Below are 26,420 nucleotides of genomic sequence, written 5' to 3' on the forward strand. Positions count from 1 at the left end.
TTTGTAAAACTGGTCCTGCTGCCAGATTTCCCTAAAGGCCAGGCCATGGATTAAAGGATTAAGCAAAGCACAAATCATCGCTCTCAAGGGCTGAATGTAGCTCAAAGTCTGTCTGTGTCACACTGATCGGTGTTGTTTCTGAACCACAACCAGAAACAATGTATATAAATTGTAACACCTGGGTCCAGATTAGGTTTCCATAGTAACCAGTGTCATCTCTTCTCTGTGTCACTCACACCGCCTAGAGCTGAAAGATTGGAGCGCTGGCTGTATGCAAGCCAGTTGAAAGCAAAGTGCCTCGAGCAGAGAGGAGCTATATATGTGTGTGAAAATTGCATTTTAGTGCACTAAAATGCGTCACAGTAACCCCTGATGCGTGGTACTTGGCAGGGGTGTATAAGCTAAATATTGGGGAGCATGGTTAAAAGTTATTTTTTAAAAACGCTATATAAGTTATAAAAAAATATAGCACTATCTCAATAACTCTTAGGCATGTTTCACAGCAACCATGCTGCTCTACAATGATGGCTAAAAGACATTGGCCAAGCCAATAGCTCTCACACAGGTGAGACCTATTGGCGTTGCAAATGCTTGTTTAGGCTACAAGCAGACTTGTCCTCAGTCTACCTACCCGGGCTTTCATTAGGTCACGTGTTCTTGACCAGAAGGTGACATCTTCATAGACTTTACAACCCTCGAGATCCTCCCTCCATCTGGATGCGAATGTGAGTCCTGCCATGCAACGGGAAAAAAGAAGAAAAGTACAAAAATATATTTCGCAAAAGTCACAGTCTAAAATGTATTCATCAATGCTTGCTTATTTTTCTTCTTTCACTGGCAGCACTAAATAAAAGATTTAACTTGTTGAAATGTGTGTTTAACTGACATAACCACAAGCAGGTTTGGGGTTTGCTTATGTTTTTGTGCGCACCTTTCACTTGATCTGCTGTACATTCAAAGATGGCCGCTTCATTCATGTGGTCCGCTTTCTCTTTCCACTATTTGACCAGTGTCACTGTTTATGCCCCGGTCACGTGACCAGCATCCAATGGGGTGGCGGAGCGGAGAATTTCGAACCGAGCTTTGGGTACCGGAGCTCTGCGGGCGAGAAAGGCCGGTTAAGAGCCTGCTTCAGTGGGAGAGGAGGGGCGGACAGGCCGGTGAGTAGCGTGGAGGTGGAGCGCAGTGATGCACGAGACGGTTGACGGGAGGGAGCAGTGTAGGGGCTTTAAACCCGTCTGCGGCTGAGCCCTGTGTGCCTTCCTCGCAGGACAGGGCCCTGCCTGCCGGTACCGGGCACTGCATTTTATTGTAAAAGTTTTATATAGCGCTAGCTTGACCCGTATGTATCAGAGCGCTTTACATACACACTTTAAAAAAAAAGAGAAGGACATTACATTGCATAGTAGGCTGGCAATAAGGAAGCAAACCAAAGATAAAGAATACCGCATGAAAAAATAAAAATAAACAGTGCAACGGAGGGGGAGAGAACAATAAAAAGAAAAAGGTGATTAGCATAGTTTGGTCACCTACTATCCTTGTTGCAGAATCATACTTATAGCACCTGCTTTGTAAATGTGGACTCCACCCTTCCAGACCTACCCACCCTGCAAGTAAGAAACCTCAGACTCATCATAGACAACACACTGGACATGTAGACCCAAGTGGCTACCGGGCATCACAAGGAAAATTTGCACCCAAGCCCTCCTTACCAGCACACCAGACTATGAGGCACCCTGTACTCAGGAATAACCAACCACTTATAAGGAGACTTCAGACCGTAAAGAACTCAGCTGCCAGACCAGTCCTTAATCTCCAATGCCGAGGCCATAACACACCCCACTTTAAGGAACTCCACTGACTCCTAATGTTCAAACGTGCACTCTTCAAGCTCCTCATCCCTACCTACAAAGCGCTCCAAAACTTACCTATTTGAACAACTGCATCCAATTCCACCTATCTCTCATACATATGCTCTGCCGGACTCTCACTAGCACGCGCCCCATCATACACAAATGCAGATCAGGCTTTTCCTTCACATACATGGCTCCTAAAGCATGTAACAACCTCTCACAACACATTAGAGCCTCCTTCGCCCTCCTTGAATTCCACAAAGTGCGCAACATTGGCTTTTAAGGAAGCCCACTAGGGCCAGACACACTCATCTGCTACAGTGCCAGAATACTCTTGCAGGTGATTAGCGTGCTTTAAAAATGCAGCTGACATAGCACCTGTTTATCAATCCTCCGCCCTCTTGGCTGCTCTTCGTCTACCCATTCTTGCCTCCATCCACCCATAAATCCTTCTGTCACCCTTCCTTTCTGTCGTTCTTTCTCTCCATCCCACTATATATCATCATTACATTAATCAACCTTCTCGCCAGCCTACATTCCAATTATCCTTCTCTCCCTCATTCCGTACAGCTTTCATCTTTCCTTTCATCCACCTATCCTTCTCCCCCTCCTTTTTAGGTCGAGTATTTATTCTCTAACCTATTACATCTGAACCAAAGTCTCTTAAACCAGCAGATCTGCTACAATGCATGTTGGGCACTCGAGCATGAAGCTTCCCCGGGTGCGCGCTTGTGCCTGGAGCTTCCCACTTCAAAGGAATGCTCTCCCCCGCCCCCCTCTGAGCAATGCCTCTTCTCTCACCCTTTCGCTATCTCCCCCGCCCTCCCACCTTCAGCCTCTTCCTCTGCAGCGCACTCTCTCCCCCCTCCCTCCTCCTCACCCCAACATTTGTCTCTCACACCACAGGCTGCAGCTCCCTCGCCCACCCAGCAATGCCAAGAGCTATTCCCTCCCACTTAGACTTGAAAGGAAGCCTCGCACATCACGACCAGGAAAAGACACACACACATTCACAGTGCGATTTTTTTTTTTTTTTTTTGTGTGTGTTTTAAACGCTCACTGCTGACATCTTCAGTTATGTAATAAAGGTCATCGGTTCACATCCTGGCAGGACCAACTCACACACGTGCTATTTAGTGCTAATTCTTTCACACGCACGCACACACACACATTCACAGCAAGATTGTTCTGTGTTTTAAACGCTCGCTGCTGACATCTTCAGTTATGTAATAAAGGTCTTCAGTTCGCATCCTGGCAGGACCAACTCACACATGTGCTATTTAGTGCTAATTCTTTCACACACATGCACGCACACACTCACAGCAAGATTTTTCTGTGTTTTAAACGCTCGCTGCTGACATCTTCAGTTATGTAATAAAGGTCATCAGTTCACATCCTGGCAGGACCAACTCAGACACGTGCTATTTAGTGCTAATTCTTTCACACACATGCACGCACGCACACACACATTCACAGCAAGATTTTTCTGTGTTCTAAACGCTCGCTGCTGACATCTTCAGTTATGTAATAAAGTTCATCAGTTCACATCCTGGCAGGACCAACTCACACACGTGCTATTTAGTGCTAATTCTTTCACACACATGCACACACATTGAAAGCAAGATTTTTCTGTGTTTTAAACGCTCGCTGCTGACATCTTCAGTTATGTAATAAAGGTCATCAGTTCACACACATGCACGCACACACACACTCACAGCAAGATTTTTCTGTGTTTTAAACGCTCGCTGCTGTCATCTTCAGTTATGTAATAAAGGTCTTCAGTTCACATCCTGGCAGGACCAACTCACACACGTGCTATTTAGTGCTAATTCTTTCACACGCATGCACTCACACACACACACATTCAAAGCAAGATTTTTCTGTGTTTTAAACGCTCGCTGCTGACATCTTCAGTTATGTAATAAAGGTCATCAGTTCACATCCTGGCAGGACCAACTCACACACGTGCTATTTAGCGCTAATTCTTGCACACACATGCACGCACACACACATATGCACACACACATTCACAGAAAGATTTTTATGTGTTTTAAATGCTCGCTGCATACATCTGCAGTTATGTAAAGAAGGTCATCAATTCACATCTTGGCAGGACCAACTCACACTTCCAGCTTCTAAGATGGATGAATTGAGTACCGCTACATTGGGTAATAGTAGTTCATTTTCATTGTGTTGTGAGTATGCCAGCTGGCCAAAATAGACTGCCACGTTAACGCATGCTTGCAACACACAGAGCCAGTGGTTCTACGGCTAAGGGGGATACATTTATCACTTTGTGTGCAGACTAATTACTGAGATTCATGCGCATCAGCAAACATGGAGGCAGTTCTCATCACATTCTCTGCCTCTCGTCATACCGTCACTGTAAATTGCCTGGAATGCGGCTCAAACAAAGCCTCCCTTTACCTAGGGAATGCTTCTGAGGAGCACGCTGCCCACAGCAGAAAATTATTAACTCACTCTGTCTATCCATCGCACTCACTCTATCGCCCTCCCTCTATTTATCTATTGCACTCACTCTATCGCATCCCCACAGCATCACTCAGCACCACCACAGCATCACTCGTCGCAACCACAACATCACTCCGCGCCACCACAGCATCAATCTGTGCAACCATTCAACAACAACCACTGGTTCAAAATGTTCTCTCAATGTTTCAAGCTTTGTTACAAATGTCAGAAAAAGATGTTAATATTTCACTTCTGTTCTTGGATTTTAGTCACAATAAAATACACTGAACGTAATCTTCACAAAAGTTATTTACCGAAGTTTAAGCTATTGCCATTATAAATTACAATAACTTTTATTTAAGTATTCATTATTAAAAATAAATTAAAGCCATTGTTATTTGTAATATCAATACATCTAAGTCATGTTAATACAATACATATTGCATTACAAATGCTATAGGTGTCACATTTGCGAAAGTTAAAACTATTGGCATTGTAAATGACAAAGCTATTAATTTCGCTATTTTCAAAACCAACACATAAATAACAAATTTGTCATTTACAATACCAATAGCTCAAACTTTTCTAATGCGAGACCTATTGCATTGCAAATGCTTGTTGCATTTTTTTCCTTCACACAGCTCCACCCTGTTATTCTCTTTCAGTGGTATTGATAATCTTACGTTTGAAGATCACCGGCTCTGATCTTATTGAAAGGAATATAAACAACATTTTAAAACTTTTATGCTTCCTATGTAACTCAGTGGGACACCCAATCTCAGTTTTGCTGAGGAAGGGGGTTAGGGAGGAGGGGGTCATGACTCTCACGTTGCCAGCAGCCGTGCCTCTATACATAGATAGGAGGCAAATCAAAGGCCATAATTTTCTAACTTTTATGTGGCTGTAAATGCCATTGTGTCCGTTACTACTGATGCGAACATCCCCTGGATCAGGGATACTCCAACTATGGCCCGGGGGCCGCATGCGGCCCTCCCGAACTTTAATTGTGGTCCCCTGGTGAACAGCAGCACTGAGCTACTGTTCACTTAACAGAACAGGAAAATTCAGAAAGCTGCAAATCAAACAGGCATATTTTATTTACATGTTTTACACATTAACCATAAGAAAGAAAATAAAGTGCCCTAGACAACTTATCTTTCGGAATTCCTTTAGTTTCAAAGACACCATTAGTTTTAAACTCTCTGCAAACAAGTATATTTTTATTAACATGCATGAGAGTATTACCTTAGTAAATAAATTTGTCACTGCATTGAGAGGCATTTATTAGCAGTGATAATTTTCAAACATGATCTTAGAAACTTTATTTTCCCTCTTGCCCCCCCCTCATTCTGAAAAGAATGCTATTAGTGAACCAAGAGGGAAGTAATTTTTCAGTTCCACCTTGTGTGTAGCCTTGGTTGTTCTATAATTGGCACACCCTTATAGTTTATTAAATAAAACACGAGAAGGTTTTGTACCATACATATCCTATTCCTAAACTCATGTATTTTAAGGGGCTCCCATATGTGTTAAGGAAGAAATAAGAGGCAAAGTAAAATTAACGAATTACCTATGATCACACAATTTAATCAAGTGGGGAAGCCAGAACTGATTCAGGTTTTCTGGTTTCATATTTTGAAATTCAGCCACCAGATGAGTATTTCTTTCCCTCTTATGTTTTACATTGTAAGTTAATGCTCTAACTTTAATTCTTGATGCATGAGAATAGAGCATTGGTGGCAGACAGAAGTCATGTGAAGGCTCCGTTGTCCACATCATGCATCTACTTCGTGTCCCCCTATGCTAACCTTTCATCACCCCTATCCTCCAATTGTTGGTATCAGTTCGGCCCTCGGGCATGCCACAGACAGTACTTTGCGGCCCCTGGGAACATTTTTGTGAATACCCATGCCCAGGCTAATCTACTGAAATTCCTTGAGCAGCATGTCCGTTCACCTGTTAGAACTCTTAACTTGGGTTTCCATGTTGCGCTCTTGAATTATGTGCTTGGATGTTAGAAGTGTAGCAGAGCAGACTGAACTTGCATGGCATATTTCTTGGCACCAGGTTTAGGTTTACATTTAGATCATTATAAAATGCTGCAGCCCAAGTTAGCTTCTGCTGCCTCCCTTTCAGGATATCACATTTTGGAACTGAGAGCTAGCACATGACCTAGAGGCAGGAATTAATCCATGGTTTAACGGACGAGTTTCTCTTTTGGGTATTATCACTTCCATTGTTCTTGCTATGTTTTAGCCCCTGCAGTTTCAGTATGTGCACAATAAAAGATGTTTAATTCACACGCCCCATAAATATTGTATTGTTTTTGTCTGCCTTGCTCAACAGAAAAGTGGTGTGAATTGGGTACAGAAGTACTGCATAGATTGGAAAGTGTTGTCGAAGAGTGCAGTTTGGGGTTGATGCTAGGACACTGTTGGATCTGTCTGTTAAAAGCCATTAGTGGGGGTCCAGTGCTTTCTATGTACTTTACTCATTTCTGCATAATACTCAGTGCCTCTGGAAATAGGCGATGCTGCGGCGTTTTTCGCATAACTATAGATTTGCCACATAATCCATCACCTGATGCATAGTCTGCAGATTTTAATTAAAAAAATGGTATCTAACTCGAATTGTTCAAACGTTACTAAAAAAGCAGCAACACGTGTTACTGTGCAGTGGAAGGCCCTTTGCAAAGGTTGACTGGTCACCATTCTTTTGCGTATAGCTATAGTTGGGTGTTAAAATGGTACTAATGAGATGCACCGCATAAATCAACAAAACTCGCCCACAAGGCAAGAGGTATCAGGGCTCGAAAATTCCACTCGGCCACTCGCATAGTCGAGCTAAATTTAACTAGGTCGAGCTGTTTTTAGGTCCTACTCGCCCTTTCTGGCGAGTAAGAAGGCAAAGCAACTTTTGTCATCTGTCTGTGAAAACGCAGCAAATGTGACAAGATAACAAGATTTAAAGGCATTTTTATTGCTCACAAAGTTAATGAGCAATAAATATGCCTTTAAATCTTGGTATCTTGTCACATTTGCTCCGCTTTCAGAGACGGAGGTCAAGTAGGTTGCAGTTAGGTCGAGGACATTTTTTAAGGTACTAGTCAATTGGTGCAATTGGTTATCAAGCGTTGTCCCCTCTCGATAGACTGTCAGCGGAAAGGAAGCAATTTTTTATAAATTTGTTAAGGCAAGTGATGTATAGCAATTAACCATGAGTAAAAAACAGGTTATTTTTGCTAAAACATTTAAAAAATGTGTGTGATATATACACCCCGTGTGGTAAGACAACGATCAGTGCTCTATACACGGTATATATATATATATATATATATCACAAGAGCTCCTCCCCGAAAAGAAGAGCAGAGACCCAAGGGGAACAGTTGGAGGCCGTTTATTGAAGAGAGATGGCGGATGCATTTCTGGCCGATGTTTGCCGTCGTCAGCGCCCAAAGCCTCCACAGATGAGATGCGTCTCGCTGGTAAGTTCTGCCGCTTAAGGACCCGCTGTTGTGAGTCCGCCCCGCCCTCTGTAGTTTCAGCGCACCTGTGTAGCGTCCCATGGGTGAGGGAAGACTACAAGTCCCAGGATCCCGTGTGGTGGGACCTCGGGATGGTGTTGCTTGGGGGGAGAAATGGTAGCACAATCCACTGTGCATGTTGCAGAATCGTCAGCGTAGGTTTTCCCAAAATGAAAAAATAAAACAAAATGCGATGTTTCAAATTTTCCGGCTTTGCAGTTCAATGTCACGATCTCCTCAGCTCCCCTGTACTGCCTCAGCCTCAGATGCTGCGGGGTCCATGAGGCGGGGGTTACACTGTCAGTGCAGGCAGCCCAGCGCGGGGTTAGGATAACCTCGCTACCGCCGACTATTCTCCACAGCTCCAAGGCGGGCGCAGACCATTCAAATACCTTTGAGGAAAACAGGGGAAAGCTTGCGCCGTCCAAGCCAGAGCGGTCTTTGCCCAAAGCGAAGCAGGGGTCTCTAAAGTGCGTTTCTGGCTCCGCACAATTTAATGCCACAAGAGCTCCTCCCCGAAAAGAAGAGCAGAGACCCAAGGGGAACAGTTGGAGGCCGTTTATTGAAGAGAGATGGCGGATGCATTTCTGGCCGATGTTTGCCGTCGTCAGCGCCCAAAGCCTCCACAGATGAGATGCGTCTCGCTGGTAAGTTCTGCCGCTTAAGGACCCGCTGTTGTGAGTCCGCCCCGCCCTCTGTAGTTTCAGCGCACCTGTGTAGCGTCCCATGGGTGAGGGAAGACTACAAGTCCCAGGATCCCGTGTGGTGGGACCTCGGGATGGTGTTGCTTGGGGGGAGAAATGGTAGCACAATCCACTGTGCATGTTGCAGAATCGTCAGCGTAGGTTTTCCCAAAATGAAAAAATAAAACAAAATGCGATGTTTCAAATTTTCCGGCTTTGCAGTTCAATGTCACGATCTCCTCAGCTCCCCTGTACTGCCTCAGCCTCAGATGCTGCGGGGTCCATGAGGCGGGGGTTACACTGTCAGTGCAGGCAGCCCAGCGCGGGGTTAGGATAACCTCGCTACCGCCGACTATTCTCCACAGCTCCAAGGCGGGCGCAGACCATTCAAATACCTTTGAGGAAAACAGGGGAAAGCTTGCGCCGTCCAAGCCAGAGCGGTCTTTGCCCAAAGCGAAGCAGGGGTCTCTAAAGTGCGTTTCTGGCTCCGCACAATTTAATGCCACAAGAGCTCCTCCCCGAAAAGAAGAGCAGAGACCCAAGGGGAACAGTTGGAGGCCGTTTATTAAAGAGAGATGGCGGATGCATTTCTGGCCGATGTTTGCCGTCGTCAGCGCCCAAAGCCTCCACAGATGAGATGCGTCTCGCTGGTAAGTTCTGCCGCTTAAGGACCCGCTGTTGTGAGTCCGCCCCGCCCTCTGTAGTTTCAGCGCACCTGTGTAGCGTCCCATGGGTGAGGGAAGACTACAAGTCCCAGGATCCCGTGTGGTGGGACCTCGGGATGGTGTTGCTTGGGGGGAGAAATGGTAGCACAATCCACTGTGCATGTTGCAGAATCGTCAGCGTAGGTTTTCCCAAAATGAAAAAATAAAACAAAATGCGATGTTTCAAATTTTCCGGCTTTGCAGTTCAATGTCACGATCTCCTCAGCTCCCCTGTACTGCCTCAGCCTCAGATGCTGCGGGGTCCATGAGGCGGGGGTTACACTGTCAGTGCAGGCAGCCCAGCGCGGGGTTAGGATAACCTCGCTACCGCCGACTATTCTCCACAGCTCCAAGGCGGGCGCAGACCATTCAAATACCTTTGAGGAAAACAGGGGAAAGCTTGCGCCGTCCAAGCCAGAGCGGTCTTTGCCCAAAGCGAAGCAGGGGTCTCTAAAGTGCGTTTCTGGCTCCGCACAATTTAATGCCACAAGAGCTCCTCCCCGAAAAGAAGAGCAGAGACCCAAGGGGAACAGTTGGAGGCCGTTTATTGAAGAGAGATGGCGGATGCATTTCTGGCCGATGTTTGCCGTCGTCAGCGCCCAAAGCCTCCACAGATGAGATGCGTCTCGCTGGTAAGTTCTGCCGCTTAAGGACCCGCTGTTGTGAGTCCGCCCCGCCCTCTGTAGTTTCAGCGCACCTGTGTAGCGTCCCATGGGTGAGGGAAGACTACAAGTCCCAGGATCCCGTGTGGTGGGACCTCGGGATGGTGTTGCTTGGGGGGAGAAATGGTAGCACAATCCACTGTGCATGTTGCAGAATCGTCAGCGTAGGTTTTCCCAAAATGAAAAAATAAAACAAAATGCGATGTTTCAAATTTTCCGGCTTTGCAGTTCAATGTCACGATCTCCTCAGCTCCCCTGTACTGCCTCAGCCTCAGATGCTGCGGGGTCCATGAGGCGGGGGTTACACTGTCAGTGCAGGCAGCCCAGCGCGGGGTTAGGATAACCTCGCTACCGCCGACTATTCTCCACAGCTCCAAGGCGGGCGCAGACCATTCAAATACCTTTGAGGAAAACAGGGGAAAGCTTGCGCCGTCCAAGCCAGAGCGGTCTTTGCCCAAAGCGAAGCAGGGGTCTCTAAAGTGCGTTTCTGGCTCCGCACAATTTAATGCCACAAGAGCTCCTCCCCGAAAAGAAGAGCAGAGACCCAAGGGGAACAGTTGGAGGCCGTTTATTGAAGAGAGATGGCGGATGCATTTCTGGCCGATGTTTGCCGTCGTCAGCGCCCAAAGCCTCCACAGATGAGATGCGTCTCGCTGGTAAGTTCTGCCGCTTAAGGACCCGCTGTTGTGAGTCCGCCCCGCCCTCTGTAGTTTCAGCGCACCTGTGTAGCGTCCCATGGGTGAGGGAAGACTACAAGTCCCAGGATCCCGTGTGGTGGGACCTCGGGATGGTGTTGCTTGGGGGGAGAAATGGTAGCACAATCCACTGTGCATGTTGCAGAATCGTCAGCGTAGGTTTATATATATACCTTTTGCCTTGTTGGCGGGTTTTGTTGATTTTTGCGATTTATTGAGTGGAGGGCTACCCGTTTCCCACATTAATCGCCTCTGGGCTCCTTATTGATAGATACTAATGAGATGCAACCAATGCCCATACAGTGTATCAATGTCAAAATAATGAAGTAATGCTATCACAAAATGTGCCTCATTGTGCTGCACAATTGATCTTTTTCTTGCCTCATAATTTGCTCGACACTGCTCTATAATTTTGCCGCCCTCTGCTGTATAATTCTGGTGACCCTGATAATACTTAACATGCTTAATGAAGATGTATCTCCTTTAACCCGTGGACCGCGGCGCGAATTCCGCCGCGGTACGGGTGATTTGAGTGGGCGTGGTTCAGACGGCTCCCAGCCATCCTCCGCACACGCCCACCATGACGTCAGACGGCCGGCAGCCGTCCGACGCACACAAAGGGTTAATGTGGCGTTACTCTTCATCCTAGATAGATGGTTTGGTAAGCCGTACTGCATGTTCCCACTCTACTTGGGAGCCTAAATGTGTGTATCATAAGTCATCTTTATCATCAAGGGAGTTCGGTATCGAACTGCCGTCTTGTGAGATGTCCCAGGCTTTAGATTAATTTAGAATTGTTTAGTTACATATTGTATTTATTACTTCTGTTATTTATTTTTTTATACGCTTCTGATCATCTTCTTCCATTTGTGATCTAGGCAGATACATTTGTTTCTGAATCTATTTTCCCTAAGGCAAAGTGGATTCCTCCCAGGGGAGTGTTTCTCTCTCCTCATGCTGTTGGCTATTAGGTGTATCATTCATCATCACAAGAAAGCTTGTAATTCAATGCAGAAGGGACTATTTTACATCTTAAAAGTACACTAAATAATTACTTGTTAAATTGCTTAACTCAAAGCTGCATTGTATAAAGAAACAAAGTTTTTTTTTTTGGAGAGGGGTTTCACTGCATCAGTTTTTTTCTAATATTTTAGTACACCAAATGCTAGATAGACCTATTGGCGTCGCCTGTGCTTGTTTATGTGTTGGAAATAATTAGTACATTAAAAAAATAAACAGGCATACATTATCACCACTGTTTAGGCCTCAAGGAATCTACTTGCCCACTCACTAAGGCTTGTCAGATTTTTTCAGGGCGAGCAATATTTAGTGCCTGTTCACCTGTTCTGGCAGCTGGCAGGTGTTCTGTTCACCCAGAAAGTGAAGGCGCAATAACGATGCCTTTAAATCTTTTTATCTTTTCACATTTGCTATTTTTTTCAGAAGTCAGTTTACATCTTATTACAAATACTTTTTTCTCGTGCTGTTAAGAGTGAAAAATGAAAGGCTTTAGAGTGTTGTTTTTTTTCTAACACACATTTAAATAACGAATAAGTGAACTGTACAAACCTCTCAAATTATATTTAAGTAGTTATTAAAAAACAATTTTTTGTAATTCTATGTAATGAACAAATATTTTAATAGGATGAAAACAAATCTGTACACTTTACTTAGTGGTGTTTCAATGATAATTATGTTTGCTGAAACCCAATTTTCAGAAATTACTGTTTATACACTATATAGTTTTCAGTAAAACTTCAATTTAGTGGGAACGTTTTTGGCTGTTTCAATGGGAAATTTACAAACTGTAAATGAGTGTGCTGCTACATCATGCTTTAGTAATATAGGGCTATATGTACAAAATCCTTTTTGAGGTCACAATCAGCCTAATTACGGCGACCGCGACACTCTGGAACGGATTGATCGCAGTGTTTTCCGACACCTTTTAAAAGTTATAATTTGAATAGTGTGTGTTGAAGTTTTGTTGTTTTGCTTTGACGGGACCAGGATGTCCTTTTGACTGCATGCAAATGTGAAGGGTTTTGGTATTTGGATTTTAGGTAACGTTTTCCTTTTACTCCTGCGTATCTTTTTGGCCTCTGCCCGTGGCATGGAGTGAGGTTGGTCTCTAGTTGGTCTCTAATTAATTTGCGTTACTGGGCTACACCCTTCTTCTGGAAGGGTCGATAATCGTTGTGCTGGTTTGTGCTATTCTATGCGGATCCCGGTGCGCAGTTACTTGTGTTTTTGGGCGTGGTTTAATTTTAAGAAACAGACGGGAGCCAGTAGGGAAATGGCAGGGATTGTGGTGTTTTCTCAACAAGAATTGGATTTTCTAGGAGTTTTCGATGATTTTGCTGCCATTGTGGCCATCACGGACTCTGTTGAGGAATCTGGCTCCCGATGATGAGCATTCGCCTTGTTTTTTGGAATGGTACACACTGAGGTGGTGTAGCATTACTTAGTCCGCCCAAAGTTGGACTTGGGTGAGCAGCCCTGGGTGCCTGCTTTAATGCACCGGCCGATGGGCCTGCTCTGCTCCCACGTCAGATTCTAGATTCATGGTAAATTCTAGTGCGGACTCCTGGTCGACATAGCATAGCATGGCCGTCCTAAAGGTGTTGCAGGGTTTCTGTACTCACACAGAACTGTGCACAGAGGAGTGGAACCTCGGCAAATTAGGATGTCCCAAAACTTACCTTAGCAACCAACTCACCCCTTACCGAGCTAGCTACAGTGTCTCATTGGACATATCAAACTCCCAATGTTTAGACAAACCAGAACATGAACTTACAGTACCTCAGGGTACGTGGGACTCATGAACACTCTTTTGTTATATTATCATTACAAACCAGAACATGGAGTAAAGAAGACACATGTGCATTTGAAATGTTTATTTACTAATGCCGTCTTCTCAGGCGCAGTATCTTAGATAATACAAGTATACTTATTATCAGTATCAAAATTATCAGCATAGTTACTAAGACATAAAAAGCGAATGGTGACAGCATGTTAACATGCTGTAATGAATAAGAGTTATCAACACTTATATCTCACCCTCCCTAACACATATATTATATTATTAGCTAAGAAGGTCTCTTTGGGTTGTTTTAGGGCGGGCCCATACCTTAGTGTCCTAGCATGAAGGAATCACATCAGCATACACCAGCTCTCTCTGCATGTGCACCGCATCAAGTGTGTTAACAATTCTCGTGCAAAGCAATATCAATCCCGCCTCAAGCCCAAGTTGGCAAAGGCTGCACTTGTGTTATGACTATGAAGGCGTGGAGATCAGACCTCATAACAATTCCATATCGTGTTGCTCCTGAAACTTCAGCACTCTCCGTGCAGACATGGTTTATTAAACAAAACTGATATCAGAGCAATAACATATTATTCTCACATACACCACGGCAAACCACTAGGTTGAAAGCTAAGTCAACAATTAAGGGTCGTGTGCAGAAGTTGCAAGAAAGGAAAAATGGCGTTTAAATCTCAAATGTACCTATGCTAACTTAACACGATATAAGGATATATAGGAGCTATACAACACCCCCCCATGATCCGAGAACGGACTAAATAAGATAACAGAAGTGCCATCACATGAGAGCAGAATCCAATTTTAAACGAGCATGAATAAAAATTCAATTATAAAAACTAATGCTAAAAAATAGCCCACAAGTATAATGTGGCTCAAGCCAATAGGCAAGCAAAAATAAAATGTCTTGACCAAAAGTCAATAAAATCAAGGAAATGCTATCAATCAGCATGTCAATATGAGGCAGTGTCTATGATAAGACTGTATATGAAAAGTAAGCCGCAACAGCCTCCAGGAGGAAGTCACTGTCCTCATCCGAAAACAGTTCAGCCATCCAATTTAAAAGATGAAAGGAACATACGTGATCTTCCAGCACCGGATCCTCTATAACCATCAGAGGACAGCTCGGTGGGTTTTCAAGAAAACTTCGTTCCAAGAAATTTCGCGCTGCCGACAACACATCCCAGGGACCCATTAGTCCATGTGCCACCGCCAAGGCCATAATCCTTTCGTCAGAACAAACCAACTCGTGAGCAATGATAGGACTCATCAGTTGATCAAAATCGATGTCAGAAGATATTGGTCCGCAGAGACACAAATCAATGGCCCAAAGGAAATCACAGGTCAGGCAGCGAAATACAGGCTGGACACAGGTGAAATAGGAGAACCGAAAAGATAATCCAAACGCCGTGCTTAGAGTCGCCAACGGCAGTGTGCCATAATAATCAAGCATGCGGTTGAGAAACCGCGTCAGTAGCAGCTGAGCGTGGTCTTGCACAGGAAGGGCATCCATATTTAAAAAGGCAGAAAAACACCAATGCGCCAGCCGCTAATGCAAGTAAAAACGGGAACCCTCCAAATAAGGATGAAAAAATAGAATGGAAGAAGGCAGGGATGACTCCAAAAATCTTCTCAAAGGAAGTCACGAGACCACCGCTAACAACTTTAAAAAAATGTGCTAGGCCCGTTGTGGAGGATGCGTTAAAGATAGAACGGACCATGGCTCCGAAATGCAAAGGCAAATCAGTATTTAAAAGAGCCTGAACCTCCGTACGGGTGTTAGCAATGTGAAGCACGAAAGTTTCACGGGCCGAGCTCAAGGCCACCTCTTTCTGGGACAATAGAGCTCTTATTCTAGCCATGCCGCTGAATTCTGCTCCCAAGGTCGGTATCTGTGGCCAAATGGAAGACTCCCTATGTTCACGTGTGGGAGGATAAAGAACATTTCTGCAGCAAATAACTCGCTCACTAACCGTTACTATGAAAGCTATACCTTTAATTAAACCACAACAGTTTTCATTATTGAGCATTAAATAACTACCATTCTCTAACAATTTAAACGTGGGGATGATAGCAGGAACTGGCGTGCCCTGTAAAACGCAAGCCATATTCGGTCGGTCCTTGTTACATGAACCGTGTAACTGTATGTGTCTGCACATTAAAGAATGATCTGGCGTCTCAGTACACTCATCCCCTGTTAGATAAACTTCTTGTTCATCCTTGAAACATCTGTATGTGTATGGGAGTGACCAGACCTCATGAAGAAAACCGCTACCTAAGGGTTCAAAACGACCTATTGGCACATATTTCATACAATTTGAAAACTTATATAAAGCAAAAGGCAGTGTTATTAAACCGTGGATAAGCCACGTAGCAGTAGTGGCTTCTGCCACAGAAAAAGGTAAAGACTCCAATCTTTCAATATGGAGCATAGAAAAGGAAGCATCACGCATTGAAAGCAAGCGTTGTTTGTCTGTCAAATTAAACGGGGAAAATAAAGAGGAAACGTTCATGTATCCCCAGGGAACTTTACCCATTTTCAGAGTCTGAAGTGTCCATGCAAACTGCATGATTGACCGTAATTGATTTTGACCATGGTATAATACTGACACTTCATCATGCACAATATCAACAACAGACGACACAATATTATCTAATGTGTAAATTCTAGAGGAAAGCACGTTAATGCTATTGTCAACAACTGCAAGCACTCTCTCAAGATTCGCCTGATCAATAGCCCTAAGGCGTGAAGCAGCCTCAATCTGTGACAGTTTCCAAATTTCATTGTAAACCCCATATAACCACCTTTTCGACCTGCCACTAGCTGGGCCTTTAATGAAATCATTTAAATCCACGTCTGCATTCAGTTTGGAAAGGTGATACTTAACCGCAGGTAAAGTTGAATGTTTCAGCCAAGCTTGACACAACTTGCCCACAGAGTAAGAGGTGACAGTATGACTCAAATCAAACCGGGGATCAGATCTAACAGTCTTAAAACCGTCAGATATATTCAAAAATCTTTTTTGGCAAGAATCAGCACTACGGTGCCAAAGCAGCCAACCCCTGGGATTCATACTGGAAATGTTAAAGGAGGAATTAAGAAGCAGAGCCTGTATATCTTTAATGGACAATTGAGTAAAATTACTCCAATTCTCATATTCCTCCAACTCCGGGAAAGACGGGGTGTTTAACCTTTTAGATGTAGCCAATCCAAAGCATGTGGTCTGGGAAATGGTTTCATTTAAAAACAACATATGATTTGGGATGAGACATGCACGGTGCAAAGCCTCAGTGCCTTGTACCTGCCAGGCCCTTGAACCCCAAACTGATTTAAGGTCTATTGTTTCCTTCCATAACTCATAGCCCCCAGTAACTAATTGATCTAGGAAGGCCTTCGAGTACAACAATTTTGTATCGGTAAGTCTAACCTTGGACAGTGGCTGTTTGTGAAATTTAAAATAAAAGGACTCGGGATTGGACTGGTTAAAGTCAGTGAAATAAGTATACTTTTTAAGAAACGTTTCTGAACTCCCTTGTGTAGGAGCTGGGCAATGTTCCCACTGAGTAAAATTAACAGCCTCCCTTCGGGAAGACGTTTTGTGTAAGAAGTGATTGCCATAATGTTGGTAACAGAACAATTCACCATAATTAGCAGATTCTAAATATAAATCCTCAGCATCAAAAGCAGCATAGTATTTCAAATCAGAAAACAAACTTTCCACAGCATTAACATCCCAATCATCAGAACGAATGTTTTGTTTCACCACATCCCCCATATTAACTCTTAGTACATTAGGAACATTAACGACTTCCGTTGGGTCATGAATCTGAAAACGAACTGCATCCCACGCGATTCCATCCAGAACAGGCCATGCTGTGATGTTAACCAAAGTCAAGTCTCTTTTTAATCTGTGTGTAGAATGTGAAGAGGAAAGTGGGGCCAATGTTCCATTTAAATGAGTAATGCAAGTTCTCTCCTCGACATAGTGTCCATTCATAATCCGAAAAAAATAAAACACAAAACCAATTGACATAAAAAGGTAAACCGAAAAAAGGACCAGCCAAATGTATATCCAAGGAGGAATCAAAAAATGTTTTTTAAACAGGCTAGCATATACCGCAATTTGAGAGGGTTTTTTCGAGGCAAGGGAAGCAGAGTCAAATGAAAATCTGGATTCCGTGGCTAAACGAGCTTGCAGGTCAGGCATGGACAAATCAGTGGGGTATGTATAGTCTGTCTCATCCATGTTAGTTCCGGGCAAATTATTTAATAATGGACTGGAAACAGCAGGTAATTCGATGGCCACTTCATGTTCAATATTAGAGGCAGTGGGCATAATTGAATTTCTCACAATGGAAGGACAGGAAACAGCCGGTGTCATGCTAAGAAGAATCGGCCACTCTGTGTATCTTGACATTGTCAATAGAAATAAACCTGTTTTCCTTACGACCTGGAAGTGGTGGTAAAATGACTGTTCTTGTGCCCTTCACTCCAAGCACTGGGACTGGAGCTCGATAGGAGGGACCAAACTCTTTCTTGTTGTCGATCTTCTCTCGAACCAGTTCTCCAACTTTGGGTAGCCAGCCAACTACCGGGATCTGCAACGCATCATCCGAAGTGGAGGGCAAATGTTCCTTTGCAAGACTGTCTCTGGTCTTTTGTAGATTCTGTAAAACATTGCAATGTTCATCTGCGTCAAAGGAAGTGGCGCGAACCACAGAGTCTAGACCGTCAAGGTCAGGGACGTACATCTTGATGCCAAAGAGCATTTCGTATGGGGTCCGCCCACCCAGAGACCTTCTAGGGAGATTATTAAGAGCACGCTGCACGCCATAGAGGTGAGCCAGCCAGTTTCTGCCAGTGCCTATAACTCGGGCTGTCAAAGATTGCTTTAAATCACGGTTCATTCGTTCAACTACACTATTACCCTCAGGTCTGTAGGGTGACGAAAACTTGACTTGGACCCCCATCGAAATCATGGCATCCTTATACGCCTTAGAGGCGAAAGCCGGACCCTGATCCGAATGGAAGGTACCACAGGCAAAAATCCCTATAAAGATACGCAAATCTCTAATGACAGTCCGTGAATCAGCGCTGCGATGTGGCCATACCCACACAAAGCGTGTGCATGAGTCAACTGCTACTAAGATGTATTTATATGCAGTATCAGATGAAAATGGACCGCAGTGATCTAAATAAACACAGCCTAGCGGTTTATTAGAAATGTACAACTGAGTCTGAGGCGGACGCGTAGCAGTTGAAGGTTTAATCTGCTGGCATATGTCACAAAGAAGGACATAATCACGCGTCTGTTTGTACAGTCCCCGCCACCAGAAACGTAATTGTAATTGAGTTACAGTGGCCGAGACGCCCGCATGCGCAGACGCCACACCCTCATGAGCCGCTGTAATCAAGTCTGCTCTGCGATCCGAGTTGGGAATCAGCCGTTCCCCAACATCAGGAATTGTCACAAAAGGAACCTTTTCGGGACTTAAGTGGTAATTATACTTCGAAGGGAATCCCGCAGGATGTTTACTTCCCTTTTCAGAGGCAGCAATCGCTGCCAAGATGTCGCTATCAATCTTGGTTTTAGACCTAGTAACTGCTGCAACTAAGTATGTAGATACTGCTGATTTCGCCGCTTCATCAGCAAGCGAGTTGCCAACAGCGTGAACTCCCACGCGCTGATGACCGAGAGTATGAATCACATAAACGAGTGGCAACATAGCCTTAAGCTCCGCCACTCGAACCCAGATCATTTTATGTTTTATTGTGCTACCCTTGGAATCATGAAAATCATTTTGAATCCAAAAGAACAAGTTTTCATTGTAAGACTGGACACAGTAGTAAGAATCACTTACAATTAGAGTAGTAACACTTGGATCTGCGTACTCCAAAGCTAGTAAGAGAGCACGAAGCTCTGCCAATTGTGCGGTGCAATCGCCCAGGGGCAACGTGTGTACCTCCCTGGAAATGAACTCATCATTCAACATAGCACCGACCACAATGGCGCATGCGGAAACGTAGGCATGTTTAGAGCCATGCGCAACCTGCGCCGACCCATCAGTGTAAATGATGCAATGGAAGTCCTCCAAAGGTCGCATCGCCAGAGGAGCAGGATGAACGAATTCATACTGCAAGTACTCCTGCGACCGTAAGGAAGCGTCAAAAATAAACATGACATCCGTGGATGACAATGACGCAGCCCACTGAATCCACCGAGGGTGCAAAGCCTTTGAATTCGGTACACTGGCTTTCGTGACTGCCTCCAAGTGAGGACAGGGTGTTACCACTAGCATGCGTTTCCCCTGAGACAGTGCTCGTTCCTTTAGAATAGCCATCTGTACAGCAGTTAAAACCTTTTCCACTGTGGGAAACCGCATCTCAGCCGAAGTGTACAAGTGTGACTTGTAAGCAATAGGTACTGTGTCACCTTCATTAAAAGTGAGGTATGTGAAACCCACCGTCCCGGGAATTATTCTTATTTCCAGGTTGGTGTGGTTATCACGAGTCAGTAAATATTTAGAAGCGAGCAGATCAGCCTGCAAGGATAGCAAAATGGCTGAATGCTCAGGCAGCCAGCATGATTTTGAGAAAGTTGGTTGTATCAAAGCATACAAAGGCTTGATACGCTGGGCATATTCCGGAATGTAAGTTCTGCCGAAATTCAAAAAGCCCAGTAAAGATTGTAATTTTTTCAGTGTTGTTGGAGCGCGCAATTGTGCGCACTTCTCTAAGAAGTGAGGAGCCAAACCTCTACCTTCATTGTTGAGCTCATAGCCCAAAAACAACACTGTGTGTTCTGCAATGTGCGATTTTGCAAAATTAAATTTGTAACCCATGTCTGCAAAGGTACAAATTATGGAATTCACTCGACACAGATGCATCCAAATTTCGTCGTCTGTGAGATAAATATCATCCACATAAGAACATGCATCCGGATCGATTCCCTCCAATAGTGTGACTATTCTGGAGGTGAAGACCCCAGGACTATTTTTGTAGCCCATTGGGAGTCGCCGGAAGCATTTTTGCACACCAGCGGACGTAAAACTTGTCCATTGGGAGCTAAAGCCATCCAGTCTGTGGGCATAAAAACCATTGGAAATGTCAAGCGTTGTCTTGAAACGCTTACGCACTAGACTATCCACTAGGGCAGAGCCGTGAGTATTCTGTACTGCACAGTTACGGCAATGCGAGTTCAAATGCCGGTAATCCAATACCAAACGATATGACCCGTCAGGTTTGGTCACAGTAAAAAGGGGATTATTCATTGGTGACACACACGTTTCAATAACTCCCTGATATTCCAATTGTTCAAGGATTTCTGCGACGGCCGCTTTAGCTTCACGCCGTATGGGATATTGAGGCTGAGGCTGCGGCTCAGACCGCAAAGGAATTTCGTGGCATGGGGACAATTTGTCCCAACCACATTGGTTGCGGTAGAGAGCCGGTGCTAGAGCACGAGCCCACTCTTCTGCAAAATGCTGCGCATGCTCAGTTGAGACAGTGTGCGCGAAACTGGGAAGGATTACCTCCTCCCCTCGCGGCGCTGCGAGCACAAAAGGTGGGGGCCAGTCAGCCTCGGAAAGCAAAATGTCGTACGTAGACGAAAGGTTCTCCCAAAATACCCCTCTGACAGTACGCTGTATGTCACCTTCAATTAACAGGACAATTTCAAAAAGTCTTTCAGGGGGAGCCAATCTCGTATCGGCTGTTTCTATAACAACAAAAACTTCAGTCGCTGTCACCCTCAGTAGTGGACGGAGCGCCTCTCTGACTATGGTAATCTCCGCCGCGCTGTCCAGCAAGGTCAGAGCCCACGTCAGATTCCGAAGCCGCGTTCTCACTATCTGTGGCATATCTATGCGCTGTTAAGGCCGCGACTTTCTTCTTCGCAAACTGCGGACGCTTAGGCGTAGAATCCTCCTGCTTCACTGCGCCGTCTGTCTGGCGGGACTGACCACGTCCTTGCTGGCCACCACGTCCACGTCCACCCCCTCCTCCACCACCGGTCTTCTGGGCCGATGTTTCCTGAAAGGAACGAGGAGAGCGTTGATCAGAACCCTGAAAACGATCAGGTGATTTAATCATCGCGCGATCGCGCAAATCATAAACTCTTTCTGCCGGCGCAGGAGCTTGTATTGCAGGAACAGAATCCTGAGTTTGCCTAGTCTGCTTCCCCTGTGTCTGTTTCTTAGGCCAATTCTGTTTTTTGGACTTGGGCTGGACATCTGTCACTGCAGATTGTCCCTGAGGTTGTTTTTTATCCTTCACTGGAAAATATTTCAGACCTCTACTTGTGCGGCCAATTGTCTTATAAGCGGCCACCACAATCTTTGCTAACTGGCGGGGTTTGTCGGCATCGGGCAGAGCAGCCAAAGCATTCGACACCTGAAAGTTAACTGCATCTCCTTTAACATTGGAGAGAATGAGATCACTTACAATCTCAAATGAACCACACAGGCGCATACCCAATTCAACCGCTGCCTCTGGACCGTGATCATTCTGAACACGTCTAATGATTTCAGGCAGGGCATTCATAGACGGGGTGCCGAAGCACCTCGTATAAACTGCCGCAAACGTTTTTCCCCAGCTTTCACAGTCAGCAAGTTCAGGAGTTATATCCTTCGGTAGAGTAATCGTTAACATTCTATGTTTATCAGCAGGAGTAGAATTCGGAAAAACCGCCTCCAGTTGATCAAACTTCTCTGCTAGCCAGAATGGGAAGTCATCGTTGTCAACTGGACGCGCACCAAAAACCGAATTAACCATCACTGGATTGAGACGCATTCCGCCTCGTTCCATGGGAGCGGCCGCACCCCCCTGGGGACCACCAGGAAGATGTCGACCGATGTATTGCACTAAAGCACGAATCACGGAAATGGAAACTACATGTAGCCTGCGAATTTCTGCCAGGGTACAAGCCCCGTGATTCGGGTGCGGGGTAAAGCCACCCAACGCAGGCCAATTTGTACCTGGAATTGAGAGTGGACCTAACCTCGCAGGGGACAAAGAGTGGGGGAGGGCGCCATCAAACCAAACACGATGCTGCCAATGATCAATAGGTATTTCCAATGCCCTGTACGGCGTATATTCAGCCGGGACATCCGAGGCGGTGTAGGAGTGGAACAAACCAGAATTAGCGTCCACAGCCGGAAACGTAACCCAAGAGTAAAACAACTCGTAAGGAAACGCCGGATCTGCACATACCACGAAAATCACAGCCATCCCATCTACTGGGACTTGGTACGTCTGAAGATGATTGCGTACCGCTACGCGACTATGCTGCGCAATAGCCACCGCCGCCATGACAACACTGGAAACAAGAAAACACAAAGAATACTTTGTAGCACAACTGGGTAGTAATTCAAAGAAACCGTTTAAGAAAGAATCAAGCTTGAATAAAGACCTATTTCAAAAAATAGGTAGGTTTCACCGACACCCCGTTTTCCGGAAACGGATGTGAAGGGGTTAAGGCATGAACGATAAACTACTCGAGTGTCATGATATAAGACCACCGAAAACTTCGGGCGCCATGTTGCAGGGTTTCTGTACTCACACAGAACTGTGCACAGAGGAGTGGAACCTCGGCAAATTAGGATGTCCCAAAACTTACCTTAGCAACCAACTCACCCCTTACCGAGCTAGCTACAGTGTCTCATTGGACATATCAAACTCCCAATGTTTAGACAAACCAGAACATGAACTTACAGTACCTCAGGGTACGTGGGACTCATGAACACTCTTTTGTTATATTATCATTACAAACCAGAACATGGAGTAAAGAAGACACATGTGCATTTGAAATGTTTATTTACTAATGCCGTCTTCTCAGGCGCAGTATCTTAGATAATACAAGTATACTTATTATCAGTATCAAAATTATCAGCATAGTTACTAAGACATAAAAAGCGAATGGTGACAGCATGTTAACATGCTGTAATGAATAAGAGTTATCAACACTTATATCTCACCCTCCCTAACACATATATTATATTATTAGCTAAGAAGGTCTCTTTGGGTTGTTTTAGGGCGGGCCCATACCTTAGTGTCCTAGCATGAAGGAATCACATCAGCATACACCAGCTCTCTCTGCATGTGCACCGCATCAAGTGTGTTAACAATTCTCGTGCAAAGCAATATCAATCCCGCCTCAAGCCCAAGTTGGCAAAGGCTGCACTTGTGTTATGACTATGAAGGCGTGGAGATCAGACCTCATAACAATTCCATATCGTGTTGCTCCTGAAACTTCAGCACTCTCCGTGCAGACATGGTTTATTAAACAAAACTGATATCAGAGCAATAACATATTATTCTCACATACACCACGGCAAACCACTAGGTTGAAAGCTAAGTCAACAATTAAGGGTCGTGTGCAGAAGTTGCAAGAAAGGAAAAATGGCGTTTAAATCTCAAATGTACCTATGCTAACTTAACACGATATAAGGATATATAGGAGCTATACAACAAAGGCTGGTGGCTGGTAAGGAAATGTGACAGAGAGTGGTGTGAAGGTGGTGTTACGCTGAAGTTCACTACATGCATGGCTGGTTCTAGGGTTGGTTTGGTGGGTAGGTAGTCTGCGGGAACTGCCTTGGTACTATTCTATTCTCTTTGTGGTACATTTTTAGACAACAATATTTGATGATATGCTTTTTTCAATAGTAGTAGTGGCAGTCCTTATAATTTGGAGGTGTCTAGTCCTTTGGGTGTGGGTGCTCTGTTAGATCCCTCTGGAACCCTGCCGTTGAGTCTTTGTCCAGTCAGGCACCTCTCGCCCACCTGTGGTCGCTACATCACCTTTGGGGGCACTCTCGCCTGTTCTCTAGCCACACCAAGGGGAGTCCTGCATCGGGGATAAGGTCAGTGGCCTAACCATTGCAGGTTTGAGGACTCTTCCCAGGTGGAAGCCAGGGCCATCTCCATGGGGTGTCATGTATGCTAGTCGGACACCCGGTGTTTGATGACAGAGAGGGAGCTCCTAGTTCGGGCAAGTACCCCTTGTCATGGTGTCACCTTGGCTGTACCACTTCCTCCGTTGGGGAGGTGCCAGGGTGGTGACAGAGGATGGGCATGGTACCCCCAGGGGAGTACATGGCCTGGTTACTACCGATGCAGTGGGTTGGTGCATGCTATGGTCTTGGGCTTCCGGCTCTCCTCTCTCCCTCCAAGCTATCTTCTTGGTCGTTTTTACCAGGAAATGGTGTGCGCAACCAGTTCTGGCTTGATTATTTCTTTTGAAAATTGGTCGAATATCATATCAAACCTAGTGTTGGGTCTAGATTGTGCCCAGGGGACTCACCAAAGCTTTGTGGGTACGCAATTTCATTGAGCATTGATTCCGCGCTCTGGACCGGAGAGCGTTGCCCCAGGAGCACATCTTAATTGATCATATTGCTTACAGTATTGTTCAACACAGAGGTTGTGCGCGTACATCTATTTCTTTGATCAGTTTTTGTTTCCTAGCACACACCTTTTTAAATTAGTGTAAACAAATTGTGCAAACACATCAAAATATTTTATTAGTTATGAAAGCACACCTTTTGTAACTGTATGCAATGGAAAAAAGATTTTAATAGGATGAAAACAAATCAGTACACTTTCCTTGGTGATGTGCATTGATAAATGTTTTGCTGAAATCAATCAATCAATCAATCAAAGCATTTATATAGCGCACTACTCACCCGGAGGGTCTCAAGGCGCTGGGGGGAGGGGGTCCGCTACTGCTCGAACAGCCAGGTCTTGAGCTGCTTCCTGAAGGCGAGGTGGTCTTGGGTCAGGCGGAGGTGGGTCGGAAGGGAGTTCCAAGTCTTGGCGGCCAGGTAGGAGAAGGACCTTCCTCCTGTGGTGGCTCTTCGGATGCGGGGGACGGCGGCGAGGGCGTGGCTGGTCGATCAAAGCTGGCGTTTGGGAGCGTAGAAGTTGAGGCGGCTGTTGAGGTATCCTGGGCCTTGGTTGTGTAGGGCTTTGTGTGCGTGGGTGAGGAGCCGGAAGGTGATTCTCTTGTTGACCGGGAGCCAGTGCAGGTCTCTCAGGTGTCCGGAGATGTGGCTGCGGCGGGGGATGTCCAGGATGAGTCGTGCTGAGGTGTTCTGGATCCGCTGGAGTCTCTTCTGGAGTTTGGCGGTGGTTCCGGCATAGAGGGAGTTGCCGTAGTCCAGACGGCTGGTGACGAGGGCCTGGGTGACCGTCTTCCTGGTCTCAGTGGGGATCCATCGGAAGATCTTGCGTAGCATGCGCAGGATGTTGAAGCACGACGAGGAGACGGCGTTGACTTGTCTGGTCATGGAGAGGGAGGAGTCCAGGATGAAGCCCAGGTTGCGTGCGTGGTCTGTGGGTTTGGGTGCGCTGCCCAGGGCGGGGGGCCACCAGGAGTCATCCCAGGCGGAGGGTGAAGATCCCAAGATGAGGACTTCTGTCTTGTCCGAGTTCAGTTTCAGGCGACTGTTCATCATCCACTTGGCAACGTCTGTCATCCCTTCGTGTAGGTTGGCTCTGGCGGTGGCGGGGTCGTTGGTGAGGGAGAGGATCAGCTGGGTGTCGTCGGCGTAGGAGATGATGTTGAGGTTGTGCTGGCGTGCGATGGCTGCGAGGGGGCTCATGTAGACGTTGAAGAGTGTTGGGCTGAGCGAGGAGCCTTGAGGAACGCCGCAGATGACCACCGATTGTCTACACACTATAAGTTTTATCAGTAAAATTGCTTGTTAGTGGGAAAGGTTGTGGCCATTTCAATAGAAAATTTTCTGTTTGTAAATGACAGTGCGCTATCACATCATGCTTTAATGTTTTTATTACAAGTGAGTTTTATGCACCATGAGACCGAGACTGGAGGATGCATTGTAAAATGCTGCTGGATGTGAACTTCAAGGAATAGTTGTGTGCTAACATTGAGGAATTATTTGATACAAATGCAGGATCAGTCTGTAGTTAGTTCACGATGTGGAAAGCCTCTACAATTAACATTAGAGGGTTGGCAAAATGTAAACATAAAGGCGAACACAACACAATT

The 26,420-nt window shown here is 45.4% G+C and overlaps 1 protein-coding gene across 1 annotated transcript in view; it reads left to right on the forward strand.

Moving 5' to 3' along the window:
• The first annotated feature begins 1,032 nt into the window (after positions 1–1,032).
• Positions 1,033–26,420, forward strand: part of SGO1 (shugoshin 1) — a 105,009-nt gene continuing 79,621 nt past the window's right edge. The window contains exon 1 of the mRNA XM_078663995.1: positions 1,033–1,160. The gene's annotated coding sequence lies outside the window, so the exon portion shown is untranslated. The remainder of the gene's footprint in view (positions 1,161–26,420) is intronic.

This window comes from Lissotriton helveticus, chromosome 10, assembly GCF_964261635.1.
Source record: "Lissotriton helveticus chromosome 10, aLisHel1.1, whole genome shotgun sequence".
Taxonomy (NCBI): domain Eukaryota; kingdom Metazoa; phylum Chordata; class Amphibia; order Caudata; family Salamandridae; genus Lissotriton; species Lissotriton helveticus.